Below are 20,044 nucleotides of genomic sequence, written 5' to 3' on the forward strand. Positions count from 1 at the left end.
CAGGGAGGATGAGGCCCTCTTCTAGCTGTTGAGGTGTGAACACCAAGGGAGGAGAAACTGCTTTTGTAGTTGGCTAGCCATTCAGTCTTTGTTTAATCTTGAGCTGATGATGTCAAATTTGCAGATGAACTGAAGCTCAGCAGTGTCTTTGAAGTCTTGTACTGACGTTTTTTTGCTGCAGGATGGCTACCTTTAAATCTGCTATTGTGTGTCCAGGGAGATTGAAGTGTTCTCCTACAGGTTTTTGTATATTGCCATTCCTAATATCTGATTTGTGTCCATTTATCCTTTTACATAGGGACTGTCCAGTTTGGCTGATGTACATAGCACAGGGGCATTGCTGGCATATGATGGCATATATTACATTGGTGGACATGCAGGTGAATGAACCGGTGATGGTGTGGCTGATCTGGTAGATCCTGTGATGGTGTCGCTGGTGTAGATATGTGGGCAGAGTTGGCTTCAAGGTTTGTTGCATGGATTGGTTCCCGAGTTAGAGTTACTATGGTGCGGTGTGTAGTTACTGGTGAGAATATGCTTCAGGTTGGAGGGTTGTCTGTGGGCGAGGACTGGCCTGCCACCCAAGGCCTGTGAAAGTGAGGGATCGTTGTCCAGGATGGGTTGTAGATCACTGATGATGCGTTGGAGAGGTTTTAGCTGGGGACTGTATGTGATGGCCAGTGGAGTTCTGTTGGTTTCTTTCTTGGGCTTGTCTTGCAGTAGGAGGCTTCTGGGTACATGTCTGGCTCTGTTGATCTGTTTCCTTATTTCCTGCTATGATGGCAGAAGCCCAGGCAACATTGCAGAGCAGCTGGGGATTGATGGCCATGCAGAACTAGTTTGGACCATTGGTGCAATGACCAACCTCAAGGCAACACACAAAGGGGTTTAATTCAGGAAATAGCTCTTATGATCTGTATAAATTGGAGACTTGGTCTGAAACCAGTAAGATGTAGTTCAATAAAGATAAGTGCAAAGTACTACACCTTGGAAGGAAAAATCGAAAGCACAAATATAAAATTGGAAATAACTGGGTACATAGAAACGTAGCAGAAAAGGATCTGGGAGTTATACTGTATCACAGACTGAATATGAGTCAACAGTGTGATGGTACTACCAAAAAAAAAAAAAAAAGGGTAAATGTCACTCTGGGATGTATTAACAGGAGTGCTGTATGTCAGACAGGGAAGTAATTGTTCCTCTCTCCTCAGCACTGGTGAGGCCTCAGCTGGAGTATTGTGTCCGGAGGAAACCAACAAAAGTGAAAAGAGGTTTCGCTATGTGGTAAGGATGAAAGATCTGGGCATGTTTAGTGTAGAGAAGATAAAGCTGAGAGGGGCATGATAATAGTCTTCAAATATGTAAAAGATTGTTGAAAGAAAGATGATGATGTCCACCAAAGGTAGGACAAGAAGTAATTAGCTTAGTTTGCAGCAAGAAAAACTTTCTAACTATATGGATAGTGAAGCACTGGAACAGGTTACCTAGGGAAGTTGTAGAATCCCTGTTACTGGAGATTTTTAAGAATAGGTTAGATAAATACCTGTCGGGGTAGTCTGCATATACTTAATCCTGCCTCAGCCTGGGGGGCTGGAGTAGATGACCTCTTGAGGTCCCTTTCAGCACTGCATTGCTATGATTCTATGAAATCAGACAATTAAAGGAAAGTGAATAATTAAAAATCAAACAGAGCAGTACTAAATGTACATTTTCAAAAGTATGAAGTGTAGCTGTGTTGGTCCCAGGATATTAGAGAGACAGGTGGGTGAGGTCATATCATTTATTAGACCAACTTCTCTCTCAGCTACAGAAGTTGGTATAATAAAGGATATTAGCTCACCCACCTTATCTTTCCATTTTTAATAGTGTAAGTTATGTGAAGAACAAGATTTGAGAGCTAATTCTTAGTTAAAGTGTCACTGTGGGAACTTGGTCTCAGTAATTGCAGTGGTAACTGAAATAAAAGTGAAGTTCAGAACTAAGGCCACAACTTGTTGGACACATAATAAAGACTCTGACTGTTGTGATGATCATTGGGAATGCTGTGGCATTACTCAGAAGAATATTAAACTTCATGCCATGATCAGATTCAGGTGTAAATAGTTACACTTTTAGCACTAGCTACCTGGACCTATCAGAGTAGTGAGGATTTGAGCAGGGCACTGAGGGTATGTCTACACGACGAAATTAGGTCGATTTAATAGAATGAACAGAGATGAATGCTGGGCTAAGCTTAACCTTAATATGTAAATGCTAGTGTATTTATGGGCTTAGTCACATCCCTCATCGGTTCATATGCTTCACAAACAACTCACGCAGCTTTATTGAAAAACTTTGGGGCAGAACCTCAGGTCTGTCTGAGCTACACTCAGCATAGGCTCTGGGAAGGAGTGAGAAAAAGGTGCCTTAAACCCCCCCAGAGGATAGTTCAATCCCCAGCATAAATTAGAGAAGCTTCAGGGCTCTTCTTCTAGCCCAGGACTGTCTAAGTGCAAGGTGCTCTGGCCACACCTCCTCCTGCCACTAACATGCCAATTACAGCATAGCCTTCTCTGCACAAGCCAGAAATTCCTCTATGCAAGAGGAATCCCCAGCTGCCCTGCTAGTGAGAGGAGGTTGAGAAGCTGTCCCCTTCTCATTAAATTGGGGACTAGGGCTTTTTACAGATCAGGAAAAGCCAGAGCTCAGCTTCAGCAGGTGCAAGCCAGTATGTAATACAGGCACCACTGTCAGTCTGTATTCTTATTCTTCAGAATCTAGGCTTTCAGTTGACAGAAAATGTAAGTCTCTAGCAGTTACAGTTGCTGAGATACATTTCTGAGCCTAACTGGTGTAGCTACAGTTGCCTGCATTTGTTGAATCATACAAAATATCACTGAGAGCACTAGCTCTGCCTCATTCATCTCTAAAAAGAACAGGAGTACTTGTGGCACCTTAGAGACTAACAAATTTATTAGAGCATAAGCTTTCGTGGACTACTTCGGATGAAGTGGGCTGTAGTCCATGAAAGCTTATGCTCTAATAAATTTGTTAGTCTCTAAGGTGCCACAAGTACTCCTGTTCTTTTTGCGGATACAGACTAACACGGCTGCTACTCTGAAACCTGTCATTCATCTCTGTGGGTGCTAACTGAAATACCCAGTGCTAAATGTTGACAGTAGAGACTCCGGGTGTATTGAGAGACCAGTGAGGGGGTGCCAAGCCCAATGAACAGGAGACCACATGTGAACACATTTTGAATATCTGCACAGTCTATTGCAAGTGGCACCTCGGTGGGTGAAGTTTGTGGGCAGACCTTAGAAGAGTACCACTGTGACATTCCCCTAGTGTTATCTGGACCGGTGATCTGCTAGGTCGCTCCAATCCTTGACTCTGGGAGCCAGACTTTCCCTGCTCTGCTGTGAGAACCCCATTCCTGGGCTGTTCATGCACAGCCTCTGGCATTAAGCTGCTTGGATTGTGCAACTGAATGACACTAGCCAACATCTTCGGTCCCAGACACAACCCTAGGAACCTCCATCTTGCAGTGTCCAGTTACGCCCGCTGGATGCTGCAAGCTTATATGAGTTCGTCAATTTAACAAAGAAATTGATATGTACCAGACTTGTTATCCCAAGGAGAGTCTCTGATATGCTTCAAACCAAACACACTGCTTCAGGTAGAATAAACAAACAGATTTATTAACTACAAAAATAGATTTTACGTGATTATAATTCAAAGCACAACAAGTCAGATTTGGTCAAATGAAATAAAAGCAAAACACATTCTAAGCTGATCTTCTCGCTTTCAATGCCCTTACAAATTTACGTGCTTCTCACCACAGGCTGGCTGGTTGCCCTTCAGCCAGGCTCTCCCCTTTGATCAGCACTTCAGTTGCTTGGTGGTGATGTCTGTAGATGGAGGTGGAAGAGAGAGAGAGGAAAGCATGGCAAACATCTCTCCCTTTTATCATGTTCTTTCTTCCCTCTTGACTTTGCCTGACCCCCCTTCAGCGTCAGGTGAGCCATTACCTCATTGTAATCCCTAACTGACCAAGGGAAAGGGATGACTCACTTGAGAGTCCAACAGATCCTTTGTTTCTGTCTAGGCCAGTGTCCTTTGTTCCTGTGAGAGTGGGCTGGGTTTGTCCCATACATGCCTTGATGAAGTGTGAACTGCCCCTCTGCTCTTGGAGAGTTTTTGCCTGGGCTTGTTTTAAGCCATGAGGACACATTTTCAGCCTCGTAACTGTATACATGAAATTACAACCTATAACTTTACTATAACAACAATCACTATAACATTACTGTAACAACAATGCTCAGTGCATCATGAGCCTTCTGAAGACACCCGACATGACAAACTTTGCATTGGATACCACACAATCATATTATAAGGATGAACATGGCAGTGTAGGGTGTTCCCTTGAGGTACAGAGCGTCACAACCACCACCTTCTATTTTCCCAATCTCACCCTTGGTAATGGCAGCTGAGATGTAGTGTGGAATAATAAGGGGATGTAAGAGTGTAACTGGTCATAATTGTCTCCACAGAGAAGAATGACTTCTGGAATTTTATCATCAAAATTAGAAAAAATGATTTTCCATTGCTATGCTTCAATGTGTTCTTTCTTACGAGTGCCATAACATCAATGCTGTCCAAATTAGGAACACAACACTCAAGTTACCTAAATAACAAACAACAGCTTTTCTATGCATGACACACCCTCACCCCTATTTAAACAAATAGATGCTGCCAGAAATAGCATCTCCTCTCAATGGAATACAATCTCAGTTTTTCTACAGCAAGCTTAATACTTCATGGACCCGATCCTGCCAATGGAAACATTTCTCATGATTTTTTCAAATGGAGCATGATTGGGCCCTGTATCTCAAAAACACTTTACAGACAGAGCCCATGATACACTAAACAGAAGAATTGTGTGTGGGCACCCCAAAACACTGAAAGTCTAGTATATTTGTGTGGAGCATTATGGAGTGGTAATGAAGTTATTAATTATATTATTATTTTTAATAATAACAATGCTGTAGAGCCTAGGAGCCCTGATCATGGACCAGGACCCCATTGTGCGATGGGCTGTACAAACACAGATCAGACAGTCCCTGCCCCACAGAGATGTTGAATTAGTTTAGATGGACTATATGGGCCAAAAGTATTAACATAACCTAGTCACTGTCCAACATTACACAGTGTTAAACAAGGTTCAGGGATTGTACACAGAGACCTCAGCCTGATTTGTACCATGGCAAACACACCATTAAAAATCCTTTTAACCTGTTATTAAAAATATAGAAAAGAAGGAAAAACAGTTAAAACTTTTGAAATGTAAAGTACTAAATAAGTCTTTCCTTTTAACAACATCCCTTATTCCCTCTCCTTTAAGATGGAGAGAGTTTTTAGAAGGAAAAAAAACACTTTGTGATGGTCTGTTAGATGACGTTAAAGATGGTAGTAACTGTCCTTTTTAGAAAAGAGAAGTTAGTTGAAATGGGCTGGAAGTGTTCATTGTTGCTGGTGGTGGTGTTGAAGTCCAATCTCATTTCCTAAGAAGACAAAACAAGACGAACACATACAAGAGGGGAGAGAAAAGAACAGAAAAGATAGAAAACGTTGCTTTTATCTCTGGTGTTGATGTTCACTTGCAATCTCACTGCTGGAGAAACTCAGGCACAACACATGGTCTTATCAGCTACTACAAGGCCTGGGAAAACTCTTACCAACACTGGACTGTTTAAGGCATCACTTTTAGTTTCCTCTTTCTGGTCACAGGCTTACAGCAGTGTTGCAAAATATGCAGTGCTGGCCAGCTAAGCCAGACTCTTATTAAACAGAAGAAAAAGGGAGAGAGCTAGGAAAGAGAAGAAATAAGGGTGGGGAGGAGAGAAATAGACACATGAGGGAAGGGGGAGGAGAGAGAGACTTTGACTTTCAAAACACTTTTAATAATATCAGTACAGGAACACAGTAAATACAAGGAAATAAATTACAAATTTATTGCTCATCCCGAAGAGTAAAATGTGCATTTTCAATAGCTCACCATTGAAAAAAAGTGATCCAAATTGCTTATAAGAATATAATATCTAAACTCTAAATGAAGGCGTAAAATCACTAAAAATCTAAAAAACGGAAGAACATCGACAACCCTAGTACCAAATAACTTATATCATCTGCTTTTTGAAATGTCCATCTTTGCTTGACCCAAAATAAAGTTTGCAAGACATACTACAGATCTATTTGTGAACCTGTACTTAACAGGAAAAATCAATACATTAGGAGAAAAAATAAGGGACAATCACTGAAAAATACACTGAACTAAAACAAATAATGGCTGTAATCTGGGACAAGTAAGAAACATGAAAAACAGTCTCCTCTGTGACACAGAACGGACACAACACAGACACCTGCAGAGTCAAATGATGCACAAACAGATTCATGGCAACAGACCAGTGCAGAATTCTTCACTGGAGCTCACCCATCCTCTTTCAATCAGAGGCTTGTATAAAGTTCACCAGGCTAAATGGATGGAGTCCACCATCAGAAGCTGTCTTCTCCATACTGTACTGTGATAATCAACAGGTGTTTGAAAATGATGAATCTTTACCCATAAGCACAGACAGTGACTTATTGCCTAAGCTATCAAAAACAAATTCAGAAGACCCACTGAAGGCAACCAAGGTGTTAGGTTTGTCAACATCCCAGTCCATATCAGGTGCACCAGGTAAGAAAATAGAAACGTGAGTATAATCAGGAATGGCTCACTCAAGGAGGCAACTGTCTAGACTGGCAATACTGACTCGAGGGAGCGCTGATTCCACCTCTGATAAAAACCAAGAAGCCCAGCAAATAGAATAAAAATAAAACTTGCCAGCCCTAGGTATCAGCTGAGACCCATGTAAAATTGGTAAAAATCAATTAAACGAACCAGTGTTGTTACATCGGCTGCAATAAGGGAAGAGACAAGACTCCTAGAAACAAGAATCTTCAAGGCAGGGTTATAAACAAGGGATTTGGCAAGAAGCCCTGACAGTTCCAGCCGCCTATCCTGTGGCCTCAGCTTAAAAAATATCCAAGCCTTAAAAATACTTTGATATAAACTAGATACCACCTCAAAATTGAGGCAGCCACAGTCCAACAAAAAAGTTCCTGATTAAAAACTCAAGACCCCGACCCATCAAAGAAAACCAAAGACCAGTGGCTTCCAAGGAACAACTCATCCCAAACAATAACTGCTGCAGAGACTGTAACTGAAAATAGTGACTCTGCTCAAAAGATCAATGAAACCTTGACCCTTGTGTGCAATGGGCGGATACAAAATACTCTGCCTGCCAGTGATGGGAGAGAAAGGCCAGGAAGGGGCTTTTGCAACATGCATAACAGAGGCTTGATGAAAAGAGCTTACGATAGATAACCCACACAGGGAACAACCCTGTCTAGGGTTACCATATTTTGAGCCTCCCAAAGGAGGACACTCCCCGGCCCCGGCCCTGGCCCCGCCCCAACTCCGCCCCTTCCCCAAAGTCCTCGCCCCAACTCCGCCCCCTCCCCTGCTTCCCGCGAACATTTGATTCGCGGGAAGCCTGAAGCAGGTAAGGGGGGGTGTGGGGGGGAGGAGGCGTGGCCCAGGCTGGCCCCCCCGGCGTTTCCAGCCTGGGTCAGCTCGGGCCCTGGGGTGCCGGCTCCGGGCCCGGGCCCGGCCCCGGGCACTCGGTGCCCCCGGTCCCCCGCACTCGGCCCCGCTGGCTCCCGGTCCCCGGCACCGCCGGCACTCAGCCCCCCCGGCGCTCGGCCCCCCCGGCCCCGCCGGCCCCCAGCCCGGCCCCCGACCCCCCTGGTCCCCGGCCCCGCCGGCGCTCGGTGCCCCCGGCGCTCAGTGCCCCCGGCGCTCGGCGCCCCCGGCCCCGCCGGCCCCCAGCCCAGCACCGCCGCCCGCATGTCCCGATTTTCCCGGACATGTCCGGCTTTTTGGGATTTCCCCCCGGACGGGGATTTGGAGCCCAAAAAGCCAGACATGTCCGGGAAAATCCGGACGTATGGTAACCCTAACCCTGTCTGATTCCCGTATGGAATGGAAAGGGGGTGCTCAAAACACCTTAAGTATACAATATATCATTAAACGGTAACTGAATGCAGGAGACAAGCCTGGGCCCAAGACCAAAAGCACAGAGTGTGAAACAAATATCCATGATCTACGCGATCATAAACCTTCTCTTGATCAAGGGAAATAAATCCAATGTACAAATCAAATATTTTTGAGCTCAAAATTGCATCCTGCAATAGGAGAAGGTTATCAAAAATGGACCTGTTGGGAATGCAATAGGTTTGATTAGGGTGCATGACCGAACCAATCAGTTTTCAGTCTATTTGCCAAGGCCTTTGAAAAAAGTTTATAGTTGTAGCAAAGCAAGGACACAGGTTTCCAATTCTTCACCTCCCCGAGCCTCCCTTTCTTAGGCAACAAAGTAAGAACTGCTTGAAGACAACTGGGTGGCAATATCTTCTCTCTGATGCTTTCCTGAAAAAGCTGGAGGAAGTCAGGCCCAAGAAGGGTCAAAAAGGTCTTATAAAACTCAATAGGCAAACCATCAATACCAAGTGCCTAACCCTAACCCTGGAGCAAAGCCATTTAGGGCAGAAGTCCATTCTGAGGCATCAGGTCCTGTTCAGGTCTGTCCACATCCAATATTGAGACCCTAGGAAGATCCTCAAGGAGCCACCAAATCTCAGATGGATACATAAGCTCTGTGGCAGGTCTGAGAAAACACTCACAGCAAACTTCCTAACTTTACCCATCCTGTGAGGCAACCCAGGCTGCCCGAAAATAATTGAAAGAGTCTCAAAAGTGGATATCTTGTCAAAAGTGAATGTTAAAATGCCAGTATGGAAGACAATGTTGGATAGAAACACAAATAAGCCCAAACTATGGTCTGAAATCCCAGTAGGGAAAATGCAACTAGACAGCAAATGAGGTAAATGATAATTAAAAACACAAAAATGTTCCAAACAAGCCACAGAAAAAGAGCTCACCCTAGCACTCAATGAAGTGTGAAATAAGGGTGAACACTAATAAGGGTGAAAATGTCACCACACATCAGTCAGGTCAGAAGCCTGTAAAAAAGCTGCAAATTGCTGAGCTGACAGTGTGTAGTTCCAAATTATTGCTATCCAATCTCTCCAAGATATATGCCCACTCAGGGAATTCAGGACCCAAAACATTTGTGAATTCATCATCCCCCACTCTCTGACTGTGCATCACTACCAACCTCAATGGGGGGAACCTCAGAGAGACTAGTGGGGGAGAAGGGGGCTGCTGGGACTGAGGAGGCAAAACTACACCCTGAGAATTCTCCATGCCCCCAACTAAGGAACCACCATCAGCAGCACCCTCAATAGCATGCTTCTCAACTGCACTGACCAAACTAGCCCACTGCACTGCACCCTCCGAAACTAGAGCCCCCTTTGCCTTCAACAGCTGCTTTTTGCTTTGGGACTTTGCCAGCAAACCAGAATCCTCAGCCAGGGCCACCGATTCCATAGCAACAGGCTCAGTCTCCATTTGCAATCAGGCTCAGGCCGAGAGGCCACTGAGTCAGGAGCCACAGAATCAGTAATACCATCTCCCACAGGTTGTTAAGGGGCACTAGCTCCCCCAGAGCCAACATCCCCAGAGACATCTGGAGCCTCCTGGTACCCAGACTCTGCCACAGCCATGCCACCCTGTGCTTTACTCTCAGAAACCCCCACACTCCCGGGACGGTCACCATTCCCAGGGGCCAGCCTGCCTCTTCTCAGGACACTGATTAACCAGATGTGTCAGACTCCCACAACAAAAGAAGGCCATGTCCTCAGTGGCAACAAACACAATGTAGTCACAGTTCCCAGTCCTATACTTCAGGGAAACTTTTAGAACTTTGGAAGCATTGTTTAATATCAGATAAACCTGCCTATGAAAGGACAAGGCATGCCAAACCTGTGGGGCTTTACATGTGGGCTGGTGATCTTACCAGAACTCACCATGTCTCTAGCCAGCTGCTCATTTCCTATGCAAGGAGGAACATTAGAGATGATAACATTAACAGCAGGTGTTGAGTGGGACACAACTGAGATAGAAACACCCTGCACGACAATCTCCTCCACAACCACCTGCTCACAAGGCTAAGTGTGGCAACAAACACTACACCAGCCTTGCTCATGTGGGAGGCAGACCTCATATTTTTTAACCCAATCACCTTCCCCACAGCTAGAACACACACTACAGTGTCTGGAGGCAAAATCTGCAACCCATGTCCCTGGTTTAAACCTTCAGAATCCATAACAAAGTGAGGTCTCTGTCCCCCTGGGCTGGCCATGCCACCCAGAGGTCAAGCCAAAGCTTTCTAAAACAAGTGAAGTCCTGAAATTAAACCCACAATAACCACCAAACTGAAACATACACACACACACACACACAAAACCCAAATCCCATTTCCCCAACAGAAAGAAAAACAGAATGGCAAAGCACACTAGGGTTGATTGGACGTATTCCTGGAGGTTTCATCACATGACATAAGCTTTAACTAAAGATTAATCTTTAATTCCTGGAGACTCCAAGACAGTCAGAATCACAGAGTTAGAAGGGACCTCAAGAGGTCATCTAGTCCAACCCCTTGCTCAAAGTAGGACCAATCCCCAGACAGATTTTTTGCCCCGAATGGCCCCCTCAAGGATTGATTTTATAGCGCTGGGTTTAGCAGGCCAATGCTCAAACCACTGAGCTATCCCTCCCCCCTAAAGCAACCTTAAAGCACACCCACTCTTTGACTCATTCCCAAACATTCCCACAATCCTTTGGGGGACATATAAAGAGAGACAGAAAGTCTGACATTTGAGGTAGTGTTCGGGATTCAGCCAGTGGAGTTGGCAGTATAATCTGGGTCCCTCTCTCTGGTCTGGTCAGGACATTTCTCAGGATTAGGATGAAGGTTCAGGATCCCAGGAGACAATTGTGTGTGGCAGCCATTATGGCACAGCTTGCTCTACTACCCAAGTTTTTCCCCCAAAGTCTCTTTATTTAAGGACTGCAAATGGAATGAGGGGAAGAATAATCCATCTCCTCATTAGTTTGTCCAACAATTAGGCCTAGTTCCTGACACACCAATTTTGGTTCACTGATTTCTGGTGCCACATTTTTCTTGTTTACCAGGCACGATCTTAACACAGTCCTTGAGTTATATCAGTACGTCTTTTTGTTTAGACTAATTCAGTGTTTCTGTCTCCCTTCCATACTTTTTCCCATCAGTATTTGTCATCACATATTATTGTGGCATCTTATGAACTTTCACATACTTTTACAATTGAGCTCACAATCAGGATAAATTACAACAGAGCTTACCATCTAAGCTAAAAACAAGAGAACATATTAATACCAAGAGACAGTTGGGGAAGTATAAGGAAACAATGAGACAATATTTGTCACCATCTCTCCCCAACGCACACAAACACACTCTCTCTCTCCTTACCTTACGTTACTTTCCAATATGCATTTCTCTTAATACCTCTTGCTTCTCCCTTTACATCCCATGAACAGAAAAAGCCATTCTATTTTCTTTTCTTAAAAGCCATTTCCATTTTCTGGCTTCCCTTGCAAAAGTGCCAGAATACCCCTTTCCCTTCACAAGCTGGTTCTCTGCTGCTGCCTTCCTAGCTCCTCACAGCTGGAAATACTCCTTTCTTTCTTGTGTAGCACCCCCTAGTGGCTCCTCTAGACTCTAGGAAGCTAGATCACACCTGGGAACTACCTACCTGGAAATTAGGCAATTACTCAAGAGTTAAGGCTAGCTTGTAAAGAAGGAAGTAATTCTACATCTTGGACAGACAGTTGTTTATTACTTAGGTGACTTTATTGTTGAATATGAGATTGATGGATGATACAATAGTGTGTCTGTCTTGTTTGCTGAGAGAGAGTATATAAAGCAGAATAGCAGGTGGGCTTGTGTCCCAAAATTAATCTTCCTTACATTATTTTTACCATGCATTTTGTCACACAGAACAAGACAGTTAAAACAATAGCACAGGTCAATATATATACAAAAGACAATTGAAACAAATGTATACAATGTAATTCAGCGCTAATTGAGAGATGTTCTATATTATAAAATCCTTATGCGCACTTACATTACTGCATATGTGTTTTGTACAAGTACATCTTTTTCTATTCACAATTCTATGTGCTTCCCTTTTTTCATTTTGAATTACTTTGTGCTAACACTTAAATTGTTCCATTGAGAACAGGAGAACAGGATTTATTTGCTGAAGTATGACAAGGAGAAATAGGGCTAAGAGAAATACAGTTCAGGCAGCTCCAATTGCTAGCACAGCTGTATTTTTTGTAATTTGTTTTAGTTCTTTTGTTCCATTCCTTTAGTAATTTAAGAACTGAAAAACAAAACTCATGAAAGCTAGGAATGCGTTGGGAGGTCAGAGAGGGAACTTTGTGCAGTGTAACTTGGAGCAAGAATGGGGTTAAGATAATATCAGAAGCATAATCAACAGCACTATTCACAGGGCCTAACTAGTGTGTACCTATAGTGTGTACTGCATAAGGTATGGCGTTTTGAAAATAGCATATTATCTATATATATTACAACTTGCCCCCTTTAACATAATATACATTACACAGGGCACTTGGGGGTTATTAATCCAGTTCAGCTAAGCAAAATGAAATCTATTTCAGCCAAGCATAGCAGCTCACCTGTCAATTAGAAATTAATAGAACTATTTGTATTTAGTTTCTCAGGTCACAAGGAAAATTTGACACTAATCACCAACTTGCTGCTCCAGCTATTTCACTAATAATAATAATAAACCAGTATTACTTTTTATGCCATGAAACCCTGCTGTAAATAAACTGTCTCCCTCTGTATAATTAAAATATAATTGAGGATGTAATACAATTTTGGGTACTGTTTATGGTTGAGTAGCATTTTCCTCTCGTTTAGCGTGTCACATTTACTCATTGACAAGGAGGAGTGTTTGAGACCAGGATACTGAGTTAGTGAGAGAGCACTGTGCATTTTAAATGCCAGTTATTGTTTCAACCATCTAGGGGGGAGAACCATTTTAGCCTTTGACATCTCCCTGATTGAGATCTGGAAGGTAGGCAGGCATAAGCCTGCCTAGTTCTGAAAGCCCCTCCCCCATCCTAAGAGGAGGCGTGCCAGGGGATCCCCTTAGTACCCCCAGTCATAGTCCAGGAGGTCTCAGATTCTGATGGTTCCTGTCAGGACCAACCTCTGGTGCACTGAGATGGGCTCTGCCACCTGCATACCAAGCTAGGAGATATGCCCCCTTGGTAGCCACCCTGGACCTGGTTGTCGAAACCAGCTGTAAGGTCAGGCCTAAACTCGCACCAGTTCGCTCAGGTCCTGGACCACGAGGAGCACTTCATCTGCATACACTGACAGGACCACCCATAACTCTGGCTCATGGAACACCAACCCCATCAACCTCATATGTAGGAGATGGAGGAATGGCTCAACGGCCAGAGTACACATCTGGCCTGACAGCGGACAGCCTTGGCACACTTCTCGCCCAAAACTGACAGGTTCAGTCAGGGTCCAGTTGAGCTTGACCAAACACTCCACAGAAGTGGACAGCACCTGGAGAAAGGCCACAAATTGGAGCCTGAAGCTGAATGCCCACAGTGTGCCCAGGAGATACCCTCCATGTCAAACACCTTTTCCTGTTCCAGGGGCAGAAGGTTGAATGACAGACCATCCCTACACCTGAGCTTGAGGAGGTCTGGGACCAAATAAAGGTTGTCAAAGATGTTATGGAATGGTATGGTGTAGGTCTGGTTGGGGTGGATCACATCCACCAGCACGGACCCCAGCTGCAGCGGGAGGGCCTTCGCTACCACCTTATAATCCGTGCTGAGGAATGAGACTGGACAGCAATTCCTAAGATCGTGGAGGTCCCCCTTCTTTGGTAGCAAGGTGAGCACAGCTCACCTGCATGACAGAGGGAGGAACCCGCTCCCTAAGGACTCGGCCCAGATGGTGACAAGGTCCAGGCTGAGGACATCTAAGAACATGCAGTAGAACTCCATTGTCAGCCCGTCCATGCCCAGAGATTTATTCGTGGGCATGAGACGGAGGGCTTCTGAGAACTCTGCCAGAGTGAGAGGTGGCTCCGGCTGGTCCTGGTCTGACCCTTGGGAGTCCGTCCCAGAGCACTCCGCAAGCTTCAGGATCAGGGAGAAAAGGCTGGTATAGAAGACCCTAGCCCTCCCATACATCTCCACTGGATCCGTGAGGGGGGTGCCGTCCTCTGCCAAAAGGCAGGTGATGTGGTTCTTAGCCCCCCTCTTTTTCTCAAGGGTGTAGAAGAAGTGGAAGCCATGATCCATCTCCCAAAAGAGATGGGAATATCAATTTTAAAGGTGATCTGTAAAGAGGCAACAACTCCCTTAGATGTCAGTGATGATGGACTGGATCCATATAGCACTTTTCATCTATGACTTTAAAAAAGTGGGTGATAACAAATCTGAATTTTAAATCTGACCTTTAGAGGTACTGAGCAGTCAACTGGACTATTGATGAAAATCCATATGGATTAGCCTCTGAAAACCAGGCTACTTACTGCCTAAACAGTTATTTAGGTGCCTGACTTTAGACACTCACATTTAAAAGTTAAGTATCAGAGGGGTAGCCGTGTTAGTCTGAATCTGTAAAAAGCAACAGAGGGTCCTGTGGTACCTTTGAGACTAACAGAAGTATTGGGAGCATAAGCTTTCGTGGGTAAGAACTTCACTTCTTCAGATGCAAGAAGAGTGTGCATCTGAAGAAGTGAGGTTCTTACCCACGAAAGCTTATGCTCCCAATACTTCTGTTAGTCTCAAAGGTGCCACAGGACCCTCTGTTGCTTTTTACATTTAAAAGTTTTGGCCCAAGTGACTTGCCCAGGGACAGAGTCCATGCTAGAACTTCGAATAGGACCCAAGTCTCCTGACTTCCTGCTCTCGTCACCAGACAGTAAAGTCACTATTGTGCAGAAAATTCAATTCACTGTAGCTGTAGTCAACACATCCCCCCAGCATCATCTTTAACAGTCTCCAAGGCTGCAGAGATTGTTTAACAAGCATTTATTTTAGACGTTGGAGGCTTAGCAAATGGAAAGTATCTCTTTTCACTGATGATCTCAGGAGGACTCAATTGATCATATTCATAGAACACACATAAGCCCAAAACCTCATGATGGGGATGGAGCTCTCACAAGTTCACTGTCCAGCTGTAACCTTAGAAAAAAGACTCCAGGTTCTGGTTTGTGTGAGCATGGGATTTGCATCCTCTTGTCTACACACCATGACTGTGAAGTATAGGCTGCCTGACACACCCTAAAATAAGAAGAATCTAACCAATTTATGAATGGGCAAGATGCCCTTCAAACAGATGGGTATAAATATCAACAGCATGGATAGCAGGTTTGTACATAAAATATTTTTATTGAAGGCAGTAGTCTCATCTGGGATCACTGCTCCATCTGTTTCTGAGCCAGGTAATCCAACTCTGAGATGGATTATTTTGTTTTAATTTAAAAAAAAAAAAAGATTTCCAGAGCCATATAAAGACATTTCTTCTGGCCCACAGGAATCAGGCAAACATTGCTTTGGGGCAGAGAGACTCATTCTAACTATATCAGTATCATGTTTTGCTCTTTTTGAAAAGGAACTGAAGAAAAATTGTCTTGTTAAACAATTCACAGTTATAGTCTAAGCACCAAATTCAGAGGTCAGTTTAAGGGCTGACCCACAGGTGTGCAGAAGCTGTGTTTAGTGCTCTTGGGGGTGAGTGGTAGAAAAACTTCAGAGAGACCTAACAAAGTTAGGTTAATGGGCAACACCATGACAGATGAAATTCAGTGGTGACAAATGCAAGGTAAAACACAATGGAATGAATAATTTGAACTATCCATATAAATCAATTAGTAGTATGCCCTCACCTGGAATACTGTATTCGGTTCTGATCATGCTATCCAAAAATACATATTGCAGAAATAGATGGGGGACAAGAGAGGGGCAACAAGAATGGTTAGAAAAAAAGAAAAAAAACTTCTATTGAAGGAGCTCAAAAAGATGTGGACTGTTTGGTTTATAAAGGATATGAATAAGAGGGATGTGATTAGAGGTAAGTAAAATAATGATTGACATTGAGAATGTAGATCAAGCACTAGTATTCATAAAAAGTTATTGCCTCACCAACCTTGTCACTGGCCATTATCTGAAAAGGGATAAAGACTAGACAGACCAATGATCAGATCCAATATATCATCACCTATAGACTACTGAAGCCTATGGCAGAAAAATCTGTGGCACTGAGTAATTTAAGAAATTGGTTTTTGTGTGGAATTGGGTAACTATTGTCTTTGATTTGTGTGGTTCCTCTTACCAGTGGTAGGTTTTCCATCAGAACAACAAGGGACCCAAAGAGTGCATCAGTGTGCATCCTTTAGCTGTGTCTTGGGAGGAAAATGAATTTGTAAGGACAATGGTCTTCACCAATGTTCCCTCTAATTTTTTCCATCCATGTGTGAATGAATTTTGTTATGTGCAGCACCAATATTGAGGTGATGTGCGCAACCACTACAAACAAAAAACCCAAATTGCTGGTCATACTTAAGCAGCTTTATGTATCCTTCTAGTAAAGCTGCATCTGAAGTTGACCTTGCTATGTATTCATTCTCACTAATCTTTATATTATGTATTACTTTTTGCTAAAAAGTAATACAGGGCTTGTATCATTTTCTGTTACAAGAGCTATGCAGATAACTGCCATTTAGCATGTGAGTTGTAATAGCCAGAGTTTTCTAATTTGCCAGATTATATTATAACACTTTCTGCTAGGGAATCAGATCATGGCTTTGCCAGTGATTGAATGGACAACATTGAATCTTTTCCTAATCATCTAGATATATTGAACATGTCAAGGCACCAAATCCTGTTACTCTTCTGTATAACTCAGCCAAACCGGTGTGGTTCTATTGCAGAAAGACTGGGCAGACAACAGAGGGAAGAGGCTTCTCTTCATGCTGCAGCCCTGCATGCCCCAAGCTCCCCACAGCACCCCACTGCCCACACCCACTCCCTATTCCCCCCCACCTCACCTTACACATCCTCTCCAGGGTCCAGGCGCACCTATGGCTACACGCCTGTGCGGCGCCTCTAATTTGGTGCCCTTGATGCCCTCTTGTGTGGCTGCGCAGGTGCTCACCTTAGAGTGAACATAGGTCTTCACCACAGTTTTTCCTACTTTGGGTTTATGTTTTGATGTACAATCCTTTGCGGAACTTGCTGAGCAGATGGTAGCCATGTTCTCAGTGACACAAACACAGGCCATTATTTGTACGCATGCATTACTGATCTCCATTAGGAAATATGATCCAAAGCCCTAAAATCTGTGATCTGAAGTGACAACACTAGATCCATTCCACCCACTACAGAGGCTTGCTCCTGCAGCTGCTCTGTATATCTAAATTCCATTTTACCAAGTAGTATTTTCTACTGCAGGACTAGGTGAGAGTTCCAGATCAAAACGTGCAAATGGTAAGGTAAATTTATGCTGCTATACATAGCACGAATGTCAAGACACCCAAGCAGAAATAATTCATCTAGAGGGTAGGTTTTCTGCTGTATCACGACTCAGAAAATGTTGAAAGTGCCACGATAAAGCAACTCCGCCCACTCTGAGGGTATGTCAACACTACAAACCTAAGTTAACCTATAGCCACTGCAGTAATTACTGCAGTGGTGCATGTCTACACTACCCTCCTTGGGTTGGTGGTGCACATTCTCACCAGGAGCATTTCTACTGACTTAAGAGATGTAGTATCAGGAGCTGAAAGCTTTGTCTCTCACCTCTGCCAGCAGCTCCCTGCCAGAAGCCTGGCTGCCCCACAGGCTCCTGGTGAGTTGTCCCCCACTCTTCTCCCCATTCTCGCAGGGAGTGGGGGAAGCCGCCTCGGGCTTCTCGCCTCCCCTTCCCTATTCCCCATCATGAGTGGGGGGAAGCTGCCCCAACTTCTCCCCTGTCCTGCCCCCAATCAGGTAGCTGTAGCAGGCACAAAGTAACTGAACTTCTTATGTAAGACAGCAGCAGTGAATTCTTGGAGATAGTTTGTGTTATTGTGCCATTCCAATTTAAAAAGATCCAGAGTTAATAGCCTAGGACACTATTCTGCAACTTGTTCCAATATGTCTTCAGCTCCAAATCAATAGGTCCAGCTGAGTTCCATTAATAATGGTGACCATTTCTATTAACATTCAAGTGAAAATTTGCCCAGTACTTGAAAAGAGAGAAGAAGAAAAAATCAGATAATGTGATATATTGCAAATTGATTATCATCATCACAGGCACATCCCAAAGAGGTATAGCCTCCTTGCAGATTTAGTGCCACCTGGATGGATTTTTAGCTAGATCATTAAGATGGTCAGGCTGGATGTTCAGTCTGTGTCCATCACTGACAATCCTATTGTACCACTGAAGCATCTGGTGACCACATAGTCACTGGCCAAATATCAGCATTCTTTGGTAAACAAGCTTCATAATATGTTGGTCTTCCATCCTTATACGTCTGTACCAAGAAGTCCACTGAAACTGAACCAATGCTAATGAAAGCAGTTGCTGGGTTCAGCTATGAGTATCCTAATTTCTGATCTTGTCCTGACATTTAATGTGGAGCAGATGATGAAGGCGATGAGACTCAGCAACATCAATCCACCATTCTTCAGTCTTCCTCAGCACCCATGTTTCATTGCCATGCAACAGAGTTGGTATAGCCATGGTTCTATAGATCTGCAGCTTTGTAACAAGCTTGATGCCAAGACTTCTCCACAGTCTGCTGTAGGGTTCAGAACATAGTGGCACATACAAGCATCCTCCAGCATTGTCTATAATGGTTTCTGAGTATTTAACTGTTGTCACTGCTCAATATCCCATCTAGACAGGTTAATACTGATCTGGTTGTAATCTGGAGATGAAGGATGCTTGATGGTAATGTCCAGGGGCTTAGTTTTATCTGGATTAATATCCAGACCAATGTGTGCTGCTTCTCCAGGGTTGGCATAGTCTCATCATGAGCATGTTTGTACTGAAGCTGATCACCTGAGATAATCTGGCCAGTTGTCCTTCTAGCCCAAACAGCCAAGAGTTTCTCTGCACTGAGGAGAAAATGATTAATAGAACCTGGAAAAGGGGCCATTCCAGTAATCTGCATGTTGGCGGCAAATGTAACATTGGTGCTTGGAATGTTCAAACATTGTGCGAAACGGCTAAAGCTATCCTCTTTATCAAGCAGTTGAAGAGCCTAAACATTGATATCTACATTTTATCTGAAGTACACCAGACAGGAAGCAGTGAAAAGAAAGTTGCAGATCATACATTTTTGTTCTCAGGCTGCTCCAATGGTTTGCTCCAGTCAGAGCAGGCTGTTGTACTTTCACCCAATACCCAACAGGCATTGCAGAGCTGGTAGATGATTAATGAGCAATTTATCAGCGTTTGATTCTGTACCCAACTGTGGGTATCTTATCATCAGTGTTTACAGTCCCACCAAAACCAAGGGCAACGATACAGCTACCAATATTTTTTACCAGCAATCCTTAATGAAACAGAATTTATGTCAATACAACACAAGTATCATCAATAATAGGTCACCTTAATTAAACTAGATAGTGTCAGTTAATAGGTGATCAGTTCCTCTCATGTCATTTATGGCAACAATGTTAAGTTAGAGGTAGCAGGTTCCCTCAATGATCAATGCTATGCTAGTGCTCACTGGCTGGCCTGCAGATGCCTCACTACTGGTCAGGCACTCTTCCTCTTCCTAAGGAAAGAATAATGAGGCAATCAAGATTCCTGACTTAAGCTAGAACCTCTTTCCCCTGGCCTCTTTGTGGGCGACGAGGATAGTAGAAAAACATCCCTTGACTCCCTGACTCCTGAGAAAGCCATAGGCAAGAAGACAACAGCTGGTGCAGGCCCTCACAATCAGTGGAGGAGCTAGGGATGTGGGG

The 20,044-nt window shown here is 43.9% G+C and overlaps 1 long non-coding RNA gene across 1 annotated transcript in view; it reads left to right on the forward strand.

Moving 5' to 3' along the window:
- The first annotated feature begins 1,210 nt into the window (after positions 1–1,210).
- The window catches only part of LOC122174655 (uncharacterized), a 42,972-nt gene continuing 24,138 nt past the window's right edge, over positions 1,211–20,044 (forward strand). The window contains exon 1 of the long non-coding RNA XR_006176750.2: positions 1,211–1,284. This is a non-coding gene — a long non-coding RNA (uncharacterized LOC122174655). The remainder of the gene's footprint in view (positions 1,285–20,044) is intronic.

This window comes from Chrysemys picta, chromosome 2, assembly GCF_011386835.1.
Source record: "Chrysemys picta bellii isolate R12L10 chromosome 2, ASM1138683v2, whole genome shotgun sequence".
Lineage (NCBI taxonomy): Eukaryota > Metazoa > Chordata > Testudines > Emydidae > Chrysemys > Chrysemys picta.